Source organism: Sinohyriopsis cumingii, chromosome 13 (assembly GCF_028554795.1).
Source record: "Sinohyriopsis cumingii isolate HCF-2022 chromosome 13, ASM2855479v2, whole genome shotgun sequence".
Lineage (NCBI taxonomy): Eukaryota > Metazoa > Mollusca > Bivalvia > Unionida > Unionidae > Sinohyriopsis > Sinohyriopsis cumingii.
In genome coordinates, this window is record NC_142973.1 from 68,037,569 (window position 1) to 68,053,536 (window position 15,968).

At 35.8% G+C, this 15,968-nt stretch overlaps 1 protein-coding gene across 2 annotated transcripts in view; it reads left to right on the forward strand.

Annotated features, from left to right (window-relative positions):
- The first annotated feature begins 755 nt into the window (after positions 1–755).
- The window catches only part of LOC149785781 (uncharacterized), a 33,155-nt gene continuing 17,942 nt past the window's right edge, over positions 756–15,968 (forward strand). Inside the window, exons 1-2 of one of the 2 annotated variants that reach the window (XM_089979695.1) lie at positions 756–862; positions 2,370–2,549. The gene's annotated coding sequence lies outside the window, so the exon portion shown is untranslated. The remainder of the gene's footprint in view (positions 863–2,369; positions 2,550–15,968) is intronic. The other variant, XM_089979697.1, reaches the window with a different exon arrangement.

The following is a 15,968-nucleotide window of genomic DNA, read 5'->3' on the forward strand; positions in this document are numbered from 1 at the left end:
CTGACGTCAACTTACTTCAGCAGCCGCATGGCATTAGTATTGCATTGCATCAGAAAATGATGCAATCAACTGTGGATGATGTGAGCATGATGGTATTATGCAATGTTACATCATTATTCCGGATGTTGCTGCAGTCCTACTGGAGAAATTTACACAGTGAAACATAGAAAATGAGGTATATGAATATCTTCAAAACGAGAGCCAATACAAATTTTTCACGGTTATATTCGTGTTCGGCACACCAAAATACTACAGATTAGGGCCTTTTCAAGTCAGTAATGATTTCACTGTTGACCAGTGTACTCTATTCCAGGCTGGTTCCCATTTGTCCATACCATTAGTACCGTGTGTCCTACCCATGTTGATAACAAATTCGTCATAACCTATATTGTGACGTATAGACTGTACGTGCCTTTTTTTTGTGTTCTTGACCCATTTTAGTAAAAACGCAAACATGGCCCATATTAATATTACCATAGTTAGCGACTCGACTCGCAGTCATGATAAAATTAAGATTTAAGATTTGAAATTTATATTTTAAAAAATCAATACAAATCATGGGGTAATTTTATACATTACTGTTTGATAGTGTTGAAAGTCGGATGAATAGTTTCAAAATGTTTCTCAAAAGTATTACATCTTGGCAACAAGTCTATTTTCTGATTATTATTTTTTTTTCGTGTACTCTGTTCGGGTGTTTTGTTAACCGGTCTATAATGGTGCTATGACGTATTGTCCATGACCTTGGTATTATGAATCAATGAATGGGAGAATGGTTTTGGCAGATATTTTTGACGATCTAACAGAAGTACTTAACATCATTTATTAATTCAGACCAAGAAATAGCGAAGGCTCCCTTCAGGTGTGTATGGATTGATTCTTTTTAAAACAGAAAAATACTTGATTCAGTAATATAGGCCACCGGCCTGAATTACATACATATGAAACGTGATTGGTACAGTAAGTGTAACTTACATTTTCATAAGTTTCTTTTCTCTCAGCTAAAGAGTATACACTTAAAGATTCTCAGTGATTACTTATCAAGACATGATAAGAGTTCTCTTCACGAGGGAGAAACTGGTAAAAACTTAACACGAATGCTTGTAAATGATGGACAACAGCAAATGACTTGTTTCCACAATTTTAAGGTTGCAGTGTGGACAGTCGTCATATTTTAGTTTATCAATTGTAAAGTGTTGAATTTTGAATTGTATTGAACCTTCAGGCTGAATGCATTGAGTATTAAAATGTTATCACATTTCAGCCAGAAAAGTCTTTGTGAAGGGTCACTTTGACCTTTCTTCTTTTCTCGGCCCCCCCCCCCCCCCGGTCAGTGTTAAAACTTGAAAGGCTAGAATTTATGACTCGGGGAAATTGACCTTGACATTGCTATGCTGTCCTGAGAAAGTAAACATTTGAGCAACCAACCATAACCACTTGATAGGAACCCATGTCAAATTATCATTTACAAAGGGAAATCGATATGCCATACTTCACAGATTCAATGCTCTCTGAGATCTGGTGAAGAAATTATTATCTTGTGATAATTTAGGAACCGCTGCTTACAATTGGCCAGAGTAAATTAAGGCATACACTTTGAAAATAACATGAATTTAAAGTGACGACCTTAGCTGAAATTCTTCAGTCTTAAAATTCCTGAGAGAAGTTTGACACTGAGGAATCCTAAAAAGAATAGTGCTTTCCTTGTTGAACAAGAAAGGGGACTAGATGGCTGTCTTGTAAGAAAAGACAGAATTTAGTACTAGGATGCACCATTTCTGAAAGAGAACAGCACTAAGGAACGCAATTTTAATTCCTACATAATTTTCTATTTTTTTAAATTGCTTGTTTTGTGCAAATATGGTTGATATGATTATGATTCATATTATGTTTATTCATTTTCATGGTTGAGTTGTTATGCAATTTATCTCTAATTTTACAGTTACTAGTTCATTGATACAATTGATGATTGCATGCTATCCAAATTTTCATATGTGTAGAATTGTCTTTGTCAGGACGATACTGATTATCGTGAGTTAATGATAATCACATATTTATATCTGATTTTGTAATGTTTAAATAATTTTGTAAGTTAGGGATTGCTGTGAGCTAGAATTTTGTGAATTTTATGCAATAGTAATCAAGCATGTGGTAGAGTAGGTAAAGATATACGGTAATGTGAGATATAGTATTGATAATGTGTTAATTAAGGCCTGTCGCTGTGAAGCGAGGGTGATGTTCTATCAGATTAGTTGAGAATTTATGCAGTGTGGATAGCTATTATACTTCTGAGTAACATAAGTAAGGGAATTTTATGTACATGTAGAAAGTGGTTCATACAGAGATTTAGGGGTAATTTTGTCCTTTAGGGGTAATTTTGTCCTTTAAGGAACAGCTTTCTGGAAAGACGGGACAGTCCAAAGACAAGTCCAGAGAAAAAGGAGTGACAAGTTCAGAATAAGGGACTAGGAAGTCCAGGAAGGGGTGAAGCATAGACAACAGGAAGGCTCGAGGAAACAGGAAGACGATACACGTTCAAGGGAAGAAAGGTGATGCAATCAGTCATGTACATTGCGCTCTTTTCACCACTCATTATGATGATGAAATAAATCCAAATTAGACAATGCTATCAAATTCTGATGACATAATTTAGATTGAATTGGAATTGCAGCTATTACTTTGTTTTGATTACATTTTTTTTTTCTTGTCTAAGGGGGTTCATATTGTATTATTTCTTCCCAATATTCTTGCTCAGTTCTCTGTTGAAGTTCTATCGTCCACTCCCACCGGGCTATAATATCAAGGGAGGTCATCCTCCAGATAACGCCAGCCATAATTCAATTAACCACCCCTCTTACTAAGAGGGCAATGCTACATCAGCGCATCCTGAATTAAACCTAACATCAGGTAACCCATCTGCCAGTTTACATACAGTAAATATTCCTAAAAATAGGCTTGTCTAAGCAGAGCAAATAATTTTCAGCACACAAAATTATTTTTAATACCCTCTCCGCCTGTCCATGCTATACACTTCTGCCTGCCAATTTTGTGTATCTGTATCTTTACATCTAGTCTTTAAATATATTCATAAAAGCTTCCTTGTTACCCAATCTTTGTTTATAACATGCCTCGCTAAAACCATAACTGTAAATAAAAGGTTCTTAACTTTACAGTCCAAATTGTAGAGCTGCTACTTGTACCTCCAAGCCAAGAGAGTTTCATTTGATAACACAATTTGGGCAATCAATTATCTGACATTTCAAGTAGCTTAGACCAATACTTGATTGGTCTGGAAGTATATATGGATTTAAGAGATTTGAGACCTAATTTTCACACATAAAACAGGACTAAATTTGCCGGACTGTAAGACATATTTACAGAATACAAAAGGTATCTGACACTCTTTCTATATCATAAGCCTAACTAAAGCCCCATACTTAGAAGCCCCATATTTAGAAGCACAAGTCCAAATGGGTAAAACTGTAGTGTAAAAAATTTTAAATAAAATATTTACAGACCATTTACCAAATTTAATTAATTTGATCTTCAGTGTACACATTACCTCAGATTCTTTTTCTGCTAACGTGTTCTGACGTTCATTCCAAATTCCCCCAGTGAGAAAATAACCCATAAATAGTTATAATAAGAATAAACCTCAAGTTTCTTGTCCCTAAAACACCATTTTTTATAACCTGTTGGAGAACAATCATTTCAGAAAAGCGCTACCTAACTTTTATCAAGATTTACAGTAAGTTTCCAATACTCACAGTATTGGATAAGTCTATCTAATAAACATTGCATTTCATTTGCTGTGTCAGCAAGTAATACAAGGTCATCTGTATAAAGTTGAGAAAAAAAGCTCTTCAGCACATTTTTCTAGATCTACACTACTGTTACCATCAAAAAGTGTACTTTGCGGGTCATGTTGAAAAAGTGAGAAAATCAATGGTGACAATAGACAGCCCTGTCTAACACCCATTGGATACTGAAATATATCACTTAATCCACTTGAGGTACTTATACAAGCTCATCTACATATATTGCTTGCAACATTTTCAGTATCCTATTAGTTATCAAGTTACTCGTGTTCAGCTTATGCCATAGAGTTGTCCCGTCAATTCTATCAGAGGCCTTTCCAAATTCATAAATGCAGAAAAAAGATCTGCCTTTTTCTTCCCCAGATGTTTCCAAATAGAGTATTCAGAACATAGATGATATCTTCACTACTGTAACCATTTCAAAATCCCACTTGTTCTTTATGTAGTATATGGTTTTCTTCAATGTATTGATTGTACAAGTCTTTTGTTGACAATATTAGTAAAAACTTTACTCATAATTGGTGGTTAGTCTGGTCATTTTGGTTGCTTTTTTAAGAAGTGGAACTATTGTATTCTTTGAAAAAATAATGTGCGAGTAATGGTACAGTATAAGTTTCAGAGGCAAAATTTCACAACTTGAACCTGAGGCTTTCCCTGATTTTCTATCATTTGTTGCTTTCCTTACCTCATTACCTCATCTTGAGTAATGTATGCATCAAGATCATCTGATGTTATATTCAGGGAGTACAATGTATCAGTTGAGTCAGGGCTTTGCATCACGATCATCCAGTGTTGTATTATTCAAGAGTACAAGGTTTGAAATGAGTCAGGACTAGGAGGATTAAATGGACCCTCAAAATGCTCAAACCATTTTAGCTTGGAAATCTGTTTTTGGCTGTACCATGATCCCAATCTAAGCATATTCCAAAATGTTAAGTAATGTCCATTTTTAAGAGCAGAGGCTGTCATATTTTGTAATAATAATAATGAGGACTTTGTATAGCGCCTACTCTTTAGAAGCTCTAAGCGCTTTACAACATTAGACAACACCTATAACATAAGAAACGTATAATGATATGATTACAAAAACAAACACCATGAAATTAGAAAACATTAAAAAAAATAAAATGCTGAGAATATTTAAGGTAGGAAACATTATTAGGTCTTTAAGTTTGTTCTTGCAGTCAAAATAAGTGAGTTTTGAGAGCTCTCTTGAATGTGATCACTGTGTCTTTGCGTCTAAGTTAAGTGGGCAATTCATTCCACGTTGCTGGGCCCTAGTATGCAAAAGAACGCTGTCCATATGACTTTGTTTTCATACTTGGAATAATGAGTATATGATTGTCAGAAGAGGAGCATAAGTATCTTGCTGGTGTGTACACATGGGTGAGGTCAGATAGGTATGTTGGATTAGAGTCCAACAGTGAAACGTAGCACAGAGAACAAATTTTGTGTTTGATTCTGGATCGAATGGATAGCCAGAGTAGGGTACAGAGCAGCGGGGATGTGTGCTCTGATCGTGGTACTCTAAGTATGATCCGAGCAGCTGTGTTTTGAACTTTTTGAAGTTTCTGGAGTAGATATTGTGATGAACCAGACAGAATTGAGTTACAATAGTCCAGTCTTGAAAGTACTAATGAACACACAAGTGTTTTAGTGACATCTACGGAAAGATATTTGCAAATGGAGCTGATGCATCTCAGCTCAAGATATGATGCAACCTTGCATATGTTCATGACATGTTGGTGCAATGTGAGAGTACTGTCCAGAGTAACACCTAGGTTTCGTACTGATTGTGTGAATTTAATGTTGGTGTTGCTGATATTTATTGTTTGAGGAAAAGGATGTGAATGAGAAAGTCTTTATGTTGTGATCAGAATGGCCTCAGTTTTATCATGATTCATCTGCAGCTTGTTCCATGTCATCCATGATTTCACATCAGAAATGCACATCTCTACACTTTGGATGGTAGCATCAACTTCAGTTGGGTGGCTAGATTTGTATATTTGGGTGTCGTCAGCATACAATTGGTGAGACACTGGATGATGATCTATAACACTTGAGAGCAACTGAGTGTACAGAATGAAGAGAACGGGTCCAAGGACAGACCCCTGTGGAACACCACAACATAGATCCACTGGGCTGGAGTGTATTCCATTTGCAGATACAATTTGTGTCCTGTTGACCAAGTAGGACTTGAACCACAGTAAGGCTGTATCATGAATGCCAAATACATGCTGGAGACGGTGAAGTAATATATCATGGTCTATTGTGTCAAATGCTGCAGACAAATCAAGGAGGGTGAGGACTGTAATCTTTCCGCTATCCAACGCAGAGAGAATGCCATTAACTACTTTTAGAAGAGTAGTTTCAGTACTGTGGCAAGGGCGATATGCAGATTGTACATTGCTAAAAAGACTGTTTGAATTTAGATGAGATACAAGCTGGGATAGAACAAACTTTTCTAAGATTTTCTATATGAATGGGAGATTAGAAACTGGGCAGTAGTTCTTTAAATCGTTATGGTCTAGTGTTGGTTTCTTCAGCATAGGCTTTACAATTGCAGTTTTGAAAAATGATGGTAATTCCCCGGATGAGAGAGAGGTATTAATAACATCAGTTAGTGAAGGCAATACTGAATCTAAGCACTCAAGCAGCAGTGATGTTGGAATTGGATCAAGTTCACATGACTTTGGTGCACTCTTCATCAGGATTGTACGTACGAAATCCATAGAGACAGGTTCATATGCTGCTAATGGTTGCAGCTCAAATTCAGTATCCCAACTGTATGGTGATGACGAGTCAGTTGAAATTGTGGTGTCAAGCTTATCTCTAATGGTTTGTACTTTGTCACAGAGGACATTTGCAAACATGTCTGGAAGGTCGACTGGAGAGAAGGTAGTTGGAAGTGGTGTACATTTGTTCCTTGACATTAGCTTCCTAGTAATCTCGAAGAGCGCTTTGCAGCTGGAACTTTCCATGATTTTAGTAGTGTAGTGGGCTGATTTCGCTGCATGGACTATATTTGTGACATTCTTCTTAGCGGCTTCATAGATTTGCTTATGAATAGTGAGTCTGGTGGAAAGCCAAAGCCTCCCAGCTTTACGGCGGTCTCTTTTAGCAGTGCGAAGCTGGTCCCTAACACTGCTATACCATGGAGAACATTTTTAAATTAATACTCTGCACTTGGTAGCTGGTGCATGTTTGTCAAGCAGTGAACGCAGGCAGTTATCGAGTTGTTCTGTGGTGTTGTTCTGCGGTGGGAGGTAAGCAAGTTGTTAAGTTAGCTTGGATGTTGTGCATTACTTTGGTTCTATTTATCATACGGAGGTTTCTCTTAGTAGCAGATAAAGGTGGAGGGTTAGGGACTGATACATCAAGATGGCATATAATGCAGAGGTGATCTGATGCAAGGTCATGGGATACCAGGGAGGACTGTAGAATGTTATCATCAGGTCTATGAAGAATCCAGTCTAAAATGTGACCGTGTTTATGGGTGGGTTGGTTAACTGACTGTTTAAGGTTGAAAACATTAATGGAATCTATGAGTTTTGATGTATTTGGGTTTCTGGGACAGTCAAAGTGAAAGTTGAAATCTCCAAGAATAACCAGGTTGCCACCTATCGAATTTCCATAGTCCAGGAGATTCGGAAACTGTTCCAAAAAGAGAGAGTCAGCCAGCTTGTTTTTTCTACTAGGAGGAGGGTGGAATAGGCAAAAAAATATGGATTGATCTTTGCTCCATTGTGGATGTGGTTTGGACTAGTTCAAACGATGTGTGATCGAAATTGAATGTTGTAGTGTGGTTAAGATGTTTTATCATGGTGTTCTTTGTGATGACAGCAATTCCACCTCCGCAAGAATTACGGGGGAATGACTTGATGGAGTAACCAGTGGGTGTTAGATCCGCACACTTGGGCTCATCACCTGATGAGGTTTCATACTGATCTCTCTTTTCTGCGAATTACATCCTTAAGTTTTGGGCAGATCTATTAAACCTAAAGCTTCTTAGGGCTTTCACTGAAATTCTTTAAGCATTTTTACATTGTTTATCAAACCACTGCTGCTTTTGTATGGACACAGACCCTTGAAAAGGGGTGACCACTCTTCTCCCACTAGATTTGTCAGCGGCTGATTGAATGATTTGAACTAACCATTCTACTGCTCTATCAAAATCTTGTAATAAGGGACAAATAAAAATAAGTCTTGTAAGCATGAAGAAAACTTGGTGCGTTTCATGCTCCCATAACCACATACAATTTTGTTGTTTTGACTTGCTGTTATCCTCCTGACTATCTTCTGCTGAGCTACACTTAGTGTTAAGATTTCGAGTAAGACATACTGGCATATACAGTAAAACCTGTCTTGAAAGACAACTGCTATGTGAGACCACCTGTCTTGAGAGACCATAATTTTTTGGCAAAAGAGGTGGTCTTTCAAGACAGGTTCTACTGTATATTAATTCTAGCCTCCCTATGACATCAAATACTTTGATTACCTCAAACAATTGACTCTGCAAGAAAAAAATCAATGGAGCTAGCTGAATTGTTACAATAATGTGTATATGATCCAATCTTTTTATCCAATCCAAACCTTCTGTTAAGTCTGGTGGATTTACAAAATTCTTAAATAGCATACCCATGTTGATTGGGTTCCGTTGTATCTGTATTTGATATACCTGGGGGTACCTTGTCAGCAACATAATCAATATTATATTAGAGTCAGGGTAGTCATTTTCATGAACTGTATAAGCCTTCTCCTCCTAACATGAAATGCGCATTTTGTTTAAAAAAATTCAAACTTGCCATGTCATTTTCAACTATAGAAAGAAGTCTTTTCATCCCAGTACATCGATGAATTTTCTGGTGTATAGTATATTAAATCTAGTATAACATTTTAAGGTATACACCAGTTACTTTACAATGCTGAGCTTTAGCCATCTTCGCTAGCCAAGGTTCTGATATGTTAACCCCCTCTACACCTTCTTTCTGGTACGTAGTCATACTTTTGATGCTAAACTTACAAAGTATTCTTTTGATGTCAGTTGCCTCTACCATTTTTGACAATGCACTGCTGTTGCAAACTATTGCTACCATAAACAGGATAATAACTGGACAAACTAAACTAGCAGACAGTTTTGGTAGGTTTATAGGACCCAAACCAGCAACCATTAACTGCTTTAACTGCCACACCATCAAAGATCTACAGCATGTATTCAATATATGCCCAAAATATCAACCCCGCTCGGAAAATATTTATCAAAAACCAAAAAGAGATTGGATCACCACACACATACCCAGAGTTACTTATGGACTCTAATACAAATAAACAATCAGCACATAAAAATATAAATAAATTCATAGACTCAGCAGGACTTAGGAACAAAATATAATTACTATCCCCACAAAACCAAATGACCCAGTAACTAGCTAAATAAATTTAGAAGCCACCAAATAAAAAGCCATAACATATCATTCAATTATATAAAAATATTAATAAATATTTCACTTACGAAGCACCTATCAAAAACTAAGGAAACCGCAAAATCAGATGTTCTAGATGTCCTTAACAAACCAAGTAATCAGCTAAGACTCTGGTCTCTTGCTAAATAAAGTATAAATAACATTCAGTCTCTAAAAACATTAATAAATAAATAACTTAAAGAGGCAATGTCTAAAATCTTATAAATAACATAACGTAGGAAGCACACCCTAAATACCTTTACTAGTAATACCATAATAACCTTGAAAATCTCTCTTCATGCATGATTTCTACTAACAGCCTCTATAAACAGCATAGAACATCCCAACCTTTTTAGAACATTTTGGAAAGAAGAAAAAAATAATAATAAAAAAATCGCAAGAAACACCAGGCAAATGCAACAAGAAACCAGCGATGTAACGCAACCAGGACCATTCCCGAGCTGTCCTTCCAACTAATGACAGCCAACCATTCAACTGTAAGGGACCTTTATGGACACACAGATTGAGGCCAAACTATCAGGGTTCTTTGAACCCATAAAAGCCTGGAGGAGGTGGCACCCTTCCCTTCCCCAGGAACAACTAGCAGGCTGCGGTGCAGTCAGAAAAAAGTGGCACATGCACAATTGTGTGCACGCCACTATAATTAAACTCAACAACAACAACAACTCTCTACCCAAGCCTTAATAAGCCCAAGGAAATCATTTCATATCCCACAATATTAAACTGATCATAACCCAAGCCTTAATAAGCCCAAGGAAATCATTTCATATCCCACAATATTAAACTGATCATAACTCTCTACCCAAGCCTTAATAAACCCAAGGAAATCATTTCATATCCCACAATATTAAACTGATCATAACTCTCTACCCAAGCCTTAAGCCCAAGGAAATCATTTCATATCCCACAATATTAAACTGATCATAACTCTCTACCCAAGCCTTAATAAACCCAAGGAAATCTTTTCATATCCCATAATATTAAACTGATCATAACCTAAGCCTTAATAAGCCCAAGGAAATCATTTCATATCCCACAATATTAAACTGATCATAACTCTCTACCCAAGCCTTAAGCCCAAGGAAATCATTTTATATCCCACAATATTAAACTGATCATAACTCTCTACCTAAGCCTTAATAAACCCAAGGAAATCTTTTCATATCCCATAATATTAAACTGATCATAACCTAAGCCTTAATAAGCCCAAGGAAATCATTTCATATCCCACAATATTAAACTGATCATAACTCTCTACCCAAGCCTTAATAAACCCAAGGAAATCATTTCATATCCCACAATATTAAACTGATCATAACTCTCTACCCAAGCCTTAAGCCCAAGGAAATCATTTCATATCCCACAATATTAAACTGATCATAACTCTCTACCCAAGCCTTAATAAACCCAAGGAAATCTTTTCATATCCCATAATATTAAACTGATCATAACCTAAGCCTTAATAAGCCCAAGGAAATCATTTCATATCCCACAATATTAAACTGATCATAACTCTCTACCCAAGCCTTAAGCCCAAGGAAATCATTTTATATCCCACAATATTAAACTGATCATAACTCTCTACCTAAGCCTTAATAAACCCAAGGAAATCTTTTCATATCCCATAATATTAAACTGATCATAACCTAAGCCTTAATAAGCCCAAGGAAATCATTTCATATCCCACAATATTAAACTGATCATAACTCTCTACCCAAGCCTTAATAAACCCAAGGAAATCATTTCATATCCCACAATATTAAACTGATCATAACTCTCTACCCAAGCCTTAATAAACCCAATGAAATCATTTCATATCCCACAATATTAAACTGATCATAACTCTCTACCCAAGCCTTAATAAACCCAAGGAAATCTTTTCATATCCCATAATATTAAACTGATCATAACCTAAGCCTTAATAAGCCCAAGGAAATCATTTCATATCCCACAATATTAAACTGATCATAACCTAAGCCTTAATAAGCCCAAGGAAATCATTTCATATCCCACAATATTAAACTGATCATAACTCTCTACCCAAGCCTTAATAAACCCAAGGAAATCATTTCATATCCCACAATATTAAACTGATCATAACTCTCTACCCAAGCCTTAATAAACCCAAGGAAATCTTTTCATATCCCATAATATTAAACTGATCATAACCTAAGCCTTAATAAGCCCAAGGAAATCATTTCATATTCCACAATATTAAACTGATCATAACTCTCTACCCAAGCCTTAATAAGCCCAAGGAAATCATTTCATATCCCATAATATTAAACTGATCATAACCTAAGCCTTAATAAGCCCAAGGAAATCATTTCATATCCCACAATATTAAACTGATCATAACTCTCTACCCAAGCCTTAATAAACCCAAGGAAATCATTTCATATCCCACAATATTAAACTGATCATAACTCTCTACCCAAGCCTTAATAAACCCAAGGAAATCATTTCATATCCCACAATATTAAACTGATCATAACTCTCTACCCAAGCCTTAATAAGCCCAAGGAAATCATTTTATGTCCCACAATATTAAACTGATCATAACCCAAGCCTTAATAAACCCAAGGAAATCATGCCACATAATACAATTTTAAAAATCACACTGTGCATTCAGTGTTTCCTGCAAAAATTTTACCCAGTCCTTATATGTCCCATGCTAGAAATTTCCATGCACCTGAGTCATTACAAATATCACAATTATCAACTGAACAGATATGAGTATATATTAGGCCTCAGTCTGATTACAAAGTATTATTTCCACTCAGTCAATAGTGTACCAGGACTCAGTCTGATTACAAAGTATTATTTCCACTCAGTCAATAGTGTACTAGGCTTCAGTCTGATTACAAGTATTATTTCCACTCAGTCAGTGATAAGTGTACTTGGTCTCAGTCTGATTACAAATTATTATTTCCACTCAGTCATTAGTATACTAGACCTCAGTCTGATTACAAATTATTATTTCCACTCAGTCAGTAGTGTACTAGGCTTCAGTCTGATTACAAGTATTATTTCCACTCAGTCAATGATAAGTGTACTTGGTCTCAGTCTGATTACAAATTATTATTTCCACTCAGTCATTAGTATACTAGACCTCAGTCTGATTACAAATTATTATTTCCACTCAGTCAGTAGTGTACTAGGCTTCAGTCTGATTACAAGTATTATTTCCACTCAGTCAGTGATAAGTGTACTTGGTCTCAGTCTGATTACAAATTATTATTTCCACTCAGTCAGTAGTATACTAGACCTCAGTCTGATTACAAGTATTTTTTCCACTCAGTCAATAGTGTACTAGTCCTTGGTCTGATTACAAATTATTATTTCCACCCAGTCAATAGTGTACTAGACCTCAGTCTAATTACAAGTATTATCCACTCAGTCAATAGTGTACTAGTCCTTGGTCTGATTACAAATTATTATTTCCACCCAGTCAATAGTGTACTAGGCCTCAGTCTGATTACAAGTATTTTTTCCACTCAGTCAATAGTGTACTAGTCCTTGGTCTGATTACAAATTATTATTTCCACCCAGTCAATAGTGTACTAGACCTCAGTCTGATTACAAGTATTATTTCCACTCAGTCAATAGTATACTAGACCTCAGTCTGAATACAAGTATTTTTTCCACTCAGTCAGTAGTGTACTAGTCCTTGGTATGATTACAAATTATTATTTCCACTCAGTCAATAGTGTATTAGGCCTCAGTCTGATTACAAATTATTATTTCCACTCATTCAATACCTCAGTCTGATTACAAGTATTTTTTCTAGTCAGTCAGTAGTGTACTAGTCCTTGGTCTGATTACAAATTATTATTTCCACCCAGTCAATAGTGTACTAGGCCTCAGTCTGATTACAAGTATTATTTCCACTCAGTCAATAGTATACTAGACCTCAGTCTGATTACAAGTATTTTTTCCACTCAGTCAGTAGTGTACTAGTCCTTGGTCTGATTACAAATTATTATTTCCACTCAGTCAATAGTGTATTAGGCCTCAGTCTGATTACAAAGTATTATTTCCACTCAGTCAATAGTGTACCAGGACTCAGTCTGATTACAAAGTATTATTTCCACTCAGCCAGTAGTGTACTAGGTCTCAGTCTGATTACAAAGTATTATTTCCACTCAGTCAATAGTATACTAGACCTCAGTCTGAATACAAGTATTTTTTCCACTCAGTCAATAGTGTACTAGTCCTTGGTCTGATTACATATTATTATTTCCACCCAGTCAATAGTGTACTAGGCCTCAGTCTGATTACAAGTATTATTTCCACTCAGTCAATAGTATACTAGACCTCAGTCTGATTACAAGTATTTTTTTCCACTCATTAAGTAGTGTACTAGTCCTTGGTATGATTACAAATTATTATTTCCACTCAGTCAATAGTGTATTAGGCCTCAGTCTGATTACAAAGTATTATTTCCACTCAGTCAATAGTGTACCAGGACTCAGTCTGATTACAAAGTATTATTTCCACTCAGCCAGTAGTGTACTAGGCCTCAGTCTGATTACAAGTATTTTTTCCACTCAGTCAGTAGTGTACTAGTCCTTGGTTTTTACAAAGTATTATTTCCACTTAGTCAATAGTATACTTGACCTCAGTCTGATTATAAAGTATTATTTCCACTCAGTCAATAGTGTACCAGGACTTGGTCTGATTACAAAGTATTATTTCCACTCAGTCAAGTATACTAGACCTCAGTCTGATTACAAGTATTTTTTCTACTCAGTCAATAGTGTACTAGTCCTTGGTCTGATTACAAAGTATTATTTCCACTCAGTCAATAGTGTACTAGGCCTCAGTCTGATTACAAAGTATTATTTCCACTCAGTCAATAGTGTACTAGGCCTCGGTCTGATTACAAAGTATTATTTCCACTCAGTCAATAGTGTACTGAGTGTCAGTCTAATTACAAGTATTATTTCCACTCAGTCTGAATTGGATCCTTTTGTGTCTACTCATATACAAACACTTTACAACACGTTTGTCATAATACAAATATGCTATCATGTTCTCTCTCAAACAGTACCATGAAAAGTTTTTTTTGTGATAATTTTGAGTGTTCCTAACTTCCCAAAAAGTCTTCAAAGTTGCTGATTTGGTTAGTTATATTAATACCTTGCTTCTTTTCTACTTAGTCTTTTCTAGAATCATTGATTTGTCCTTATGACATTGCTGGCTGTGGTCATATTTTTCAGTGAGCTAATGGGCCTTTTCGTCTGAGATATTGATATCATTTAATCGTAAGATTTTCATATACTTGCAAATTTTCTTTTCGGTTTCTTTTAAGAACAACTTGGGAACAAATTGCAAGGAAATTCTAATGAATTTTAGTACAAGTATTGGGTTAAAACTTGAGGATGACTTCCATAGCCAAATTGTGGTGACTGGAGCTGTAAGCGCAGTTTAAATCTTCTTTTTTTAAAAAAAAACCTTTTCTTCTCAGGTATTCTGAATTTGGTGTGTGTTTACTTTTCTGCCAATGCTAGACTAATATAACATATTATTAAGTTTGATGTGACTGCAGATTTGCAGAAAGAAGATAGATTGAGATCATGGAATCAGCCAGGGTCAGATTTTGAACCATGCAATTTAGTCACCTTCTGTTAAATTGTGTGAAGGTGTGTTAACATTAGTTTTCCTTTTTTACTGCCAGATATGAGAGCCTTTAATGGAACACATTGACATTCATTGCAAGTCAGTGTGAGTAATATTTTTGCAAGGCACTGGGGGTAAAACTCATAGTGTTATACTCCACTGTTTCACCCCTTGTATCAATGAAAATGCTGCAGAATGATAACTTAATACAACTCATGACCATAATACAATACAGAAAGTTACCCTAAATGACTTGTAAAGATTGTACCAATTTTTGCTGTAACTTCTGTTATGTTGGCTATCCTCTACTGAAAATCATACTTCTAAATGAAATCGAAATTTATTTACCTTGATAATACTGTTATCACTACTTCTCTGAATGGTCATATTATGGGGTTTTACCTAAGAGTCTTCGTATAACATTTTGTTACCTAAATTACAATGCTCATATGATGACCAACCAGTATGTGGCCATTGAAAATCTTGTCCTCGCAACTCTTAAATGGAAGTTGTTTTGACATGAGGGTTATCATTAGATCAGGTCTTGTGGTGTCTAGTTTTTCCTAAAAGAAAATGAGTTAACCATCAGTATGGCCACCATTGTGGCTATCTTGAAAATACCTTCTCTACTTCTCCCAGACAGATTGCTATATTAACACTGGGTTTTCACCTATCAATTTAGTCCTAAATAATAATTGTGCCAGTCGTACATCCAATATGGCTGCCATGACAGTGGTCTTGAAAACCATGTAGTCATTATGACATGGGATTTTTGCCAAAAGACTTCTAATGATGTCTGCTTTGTCGTAAATGAAAATGGTGCCAATATATACACCATAGCAGCTAATTTCAAAATCTTGTTTTTTGTTGCAGAATATCAGAGATGGTTTCAACTCTCATTGGCTAAAAGTAAGAAATTATCTTCTCTTGAATTCCTGGAAATTCTTTTTACCCAGTAGAGTGTCAGTCCCATCAAGGGGCTCTTGGCTTATTTATTCTTATTTTATACTTGTTGGTATGAGTTTATCTTTTAAAGAAAATTGTG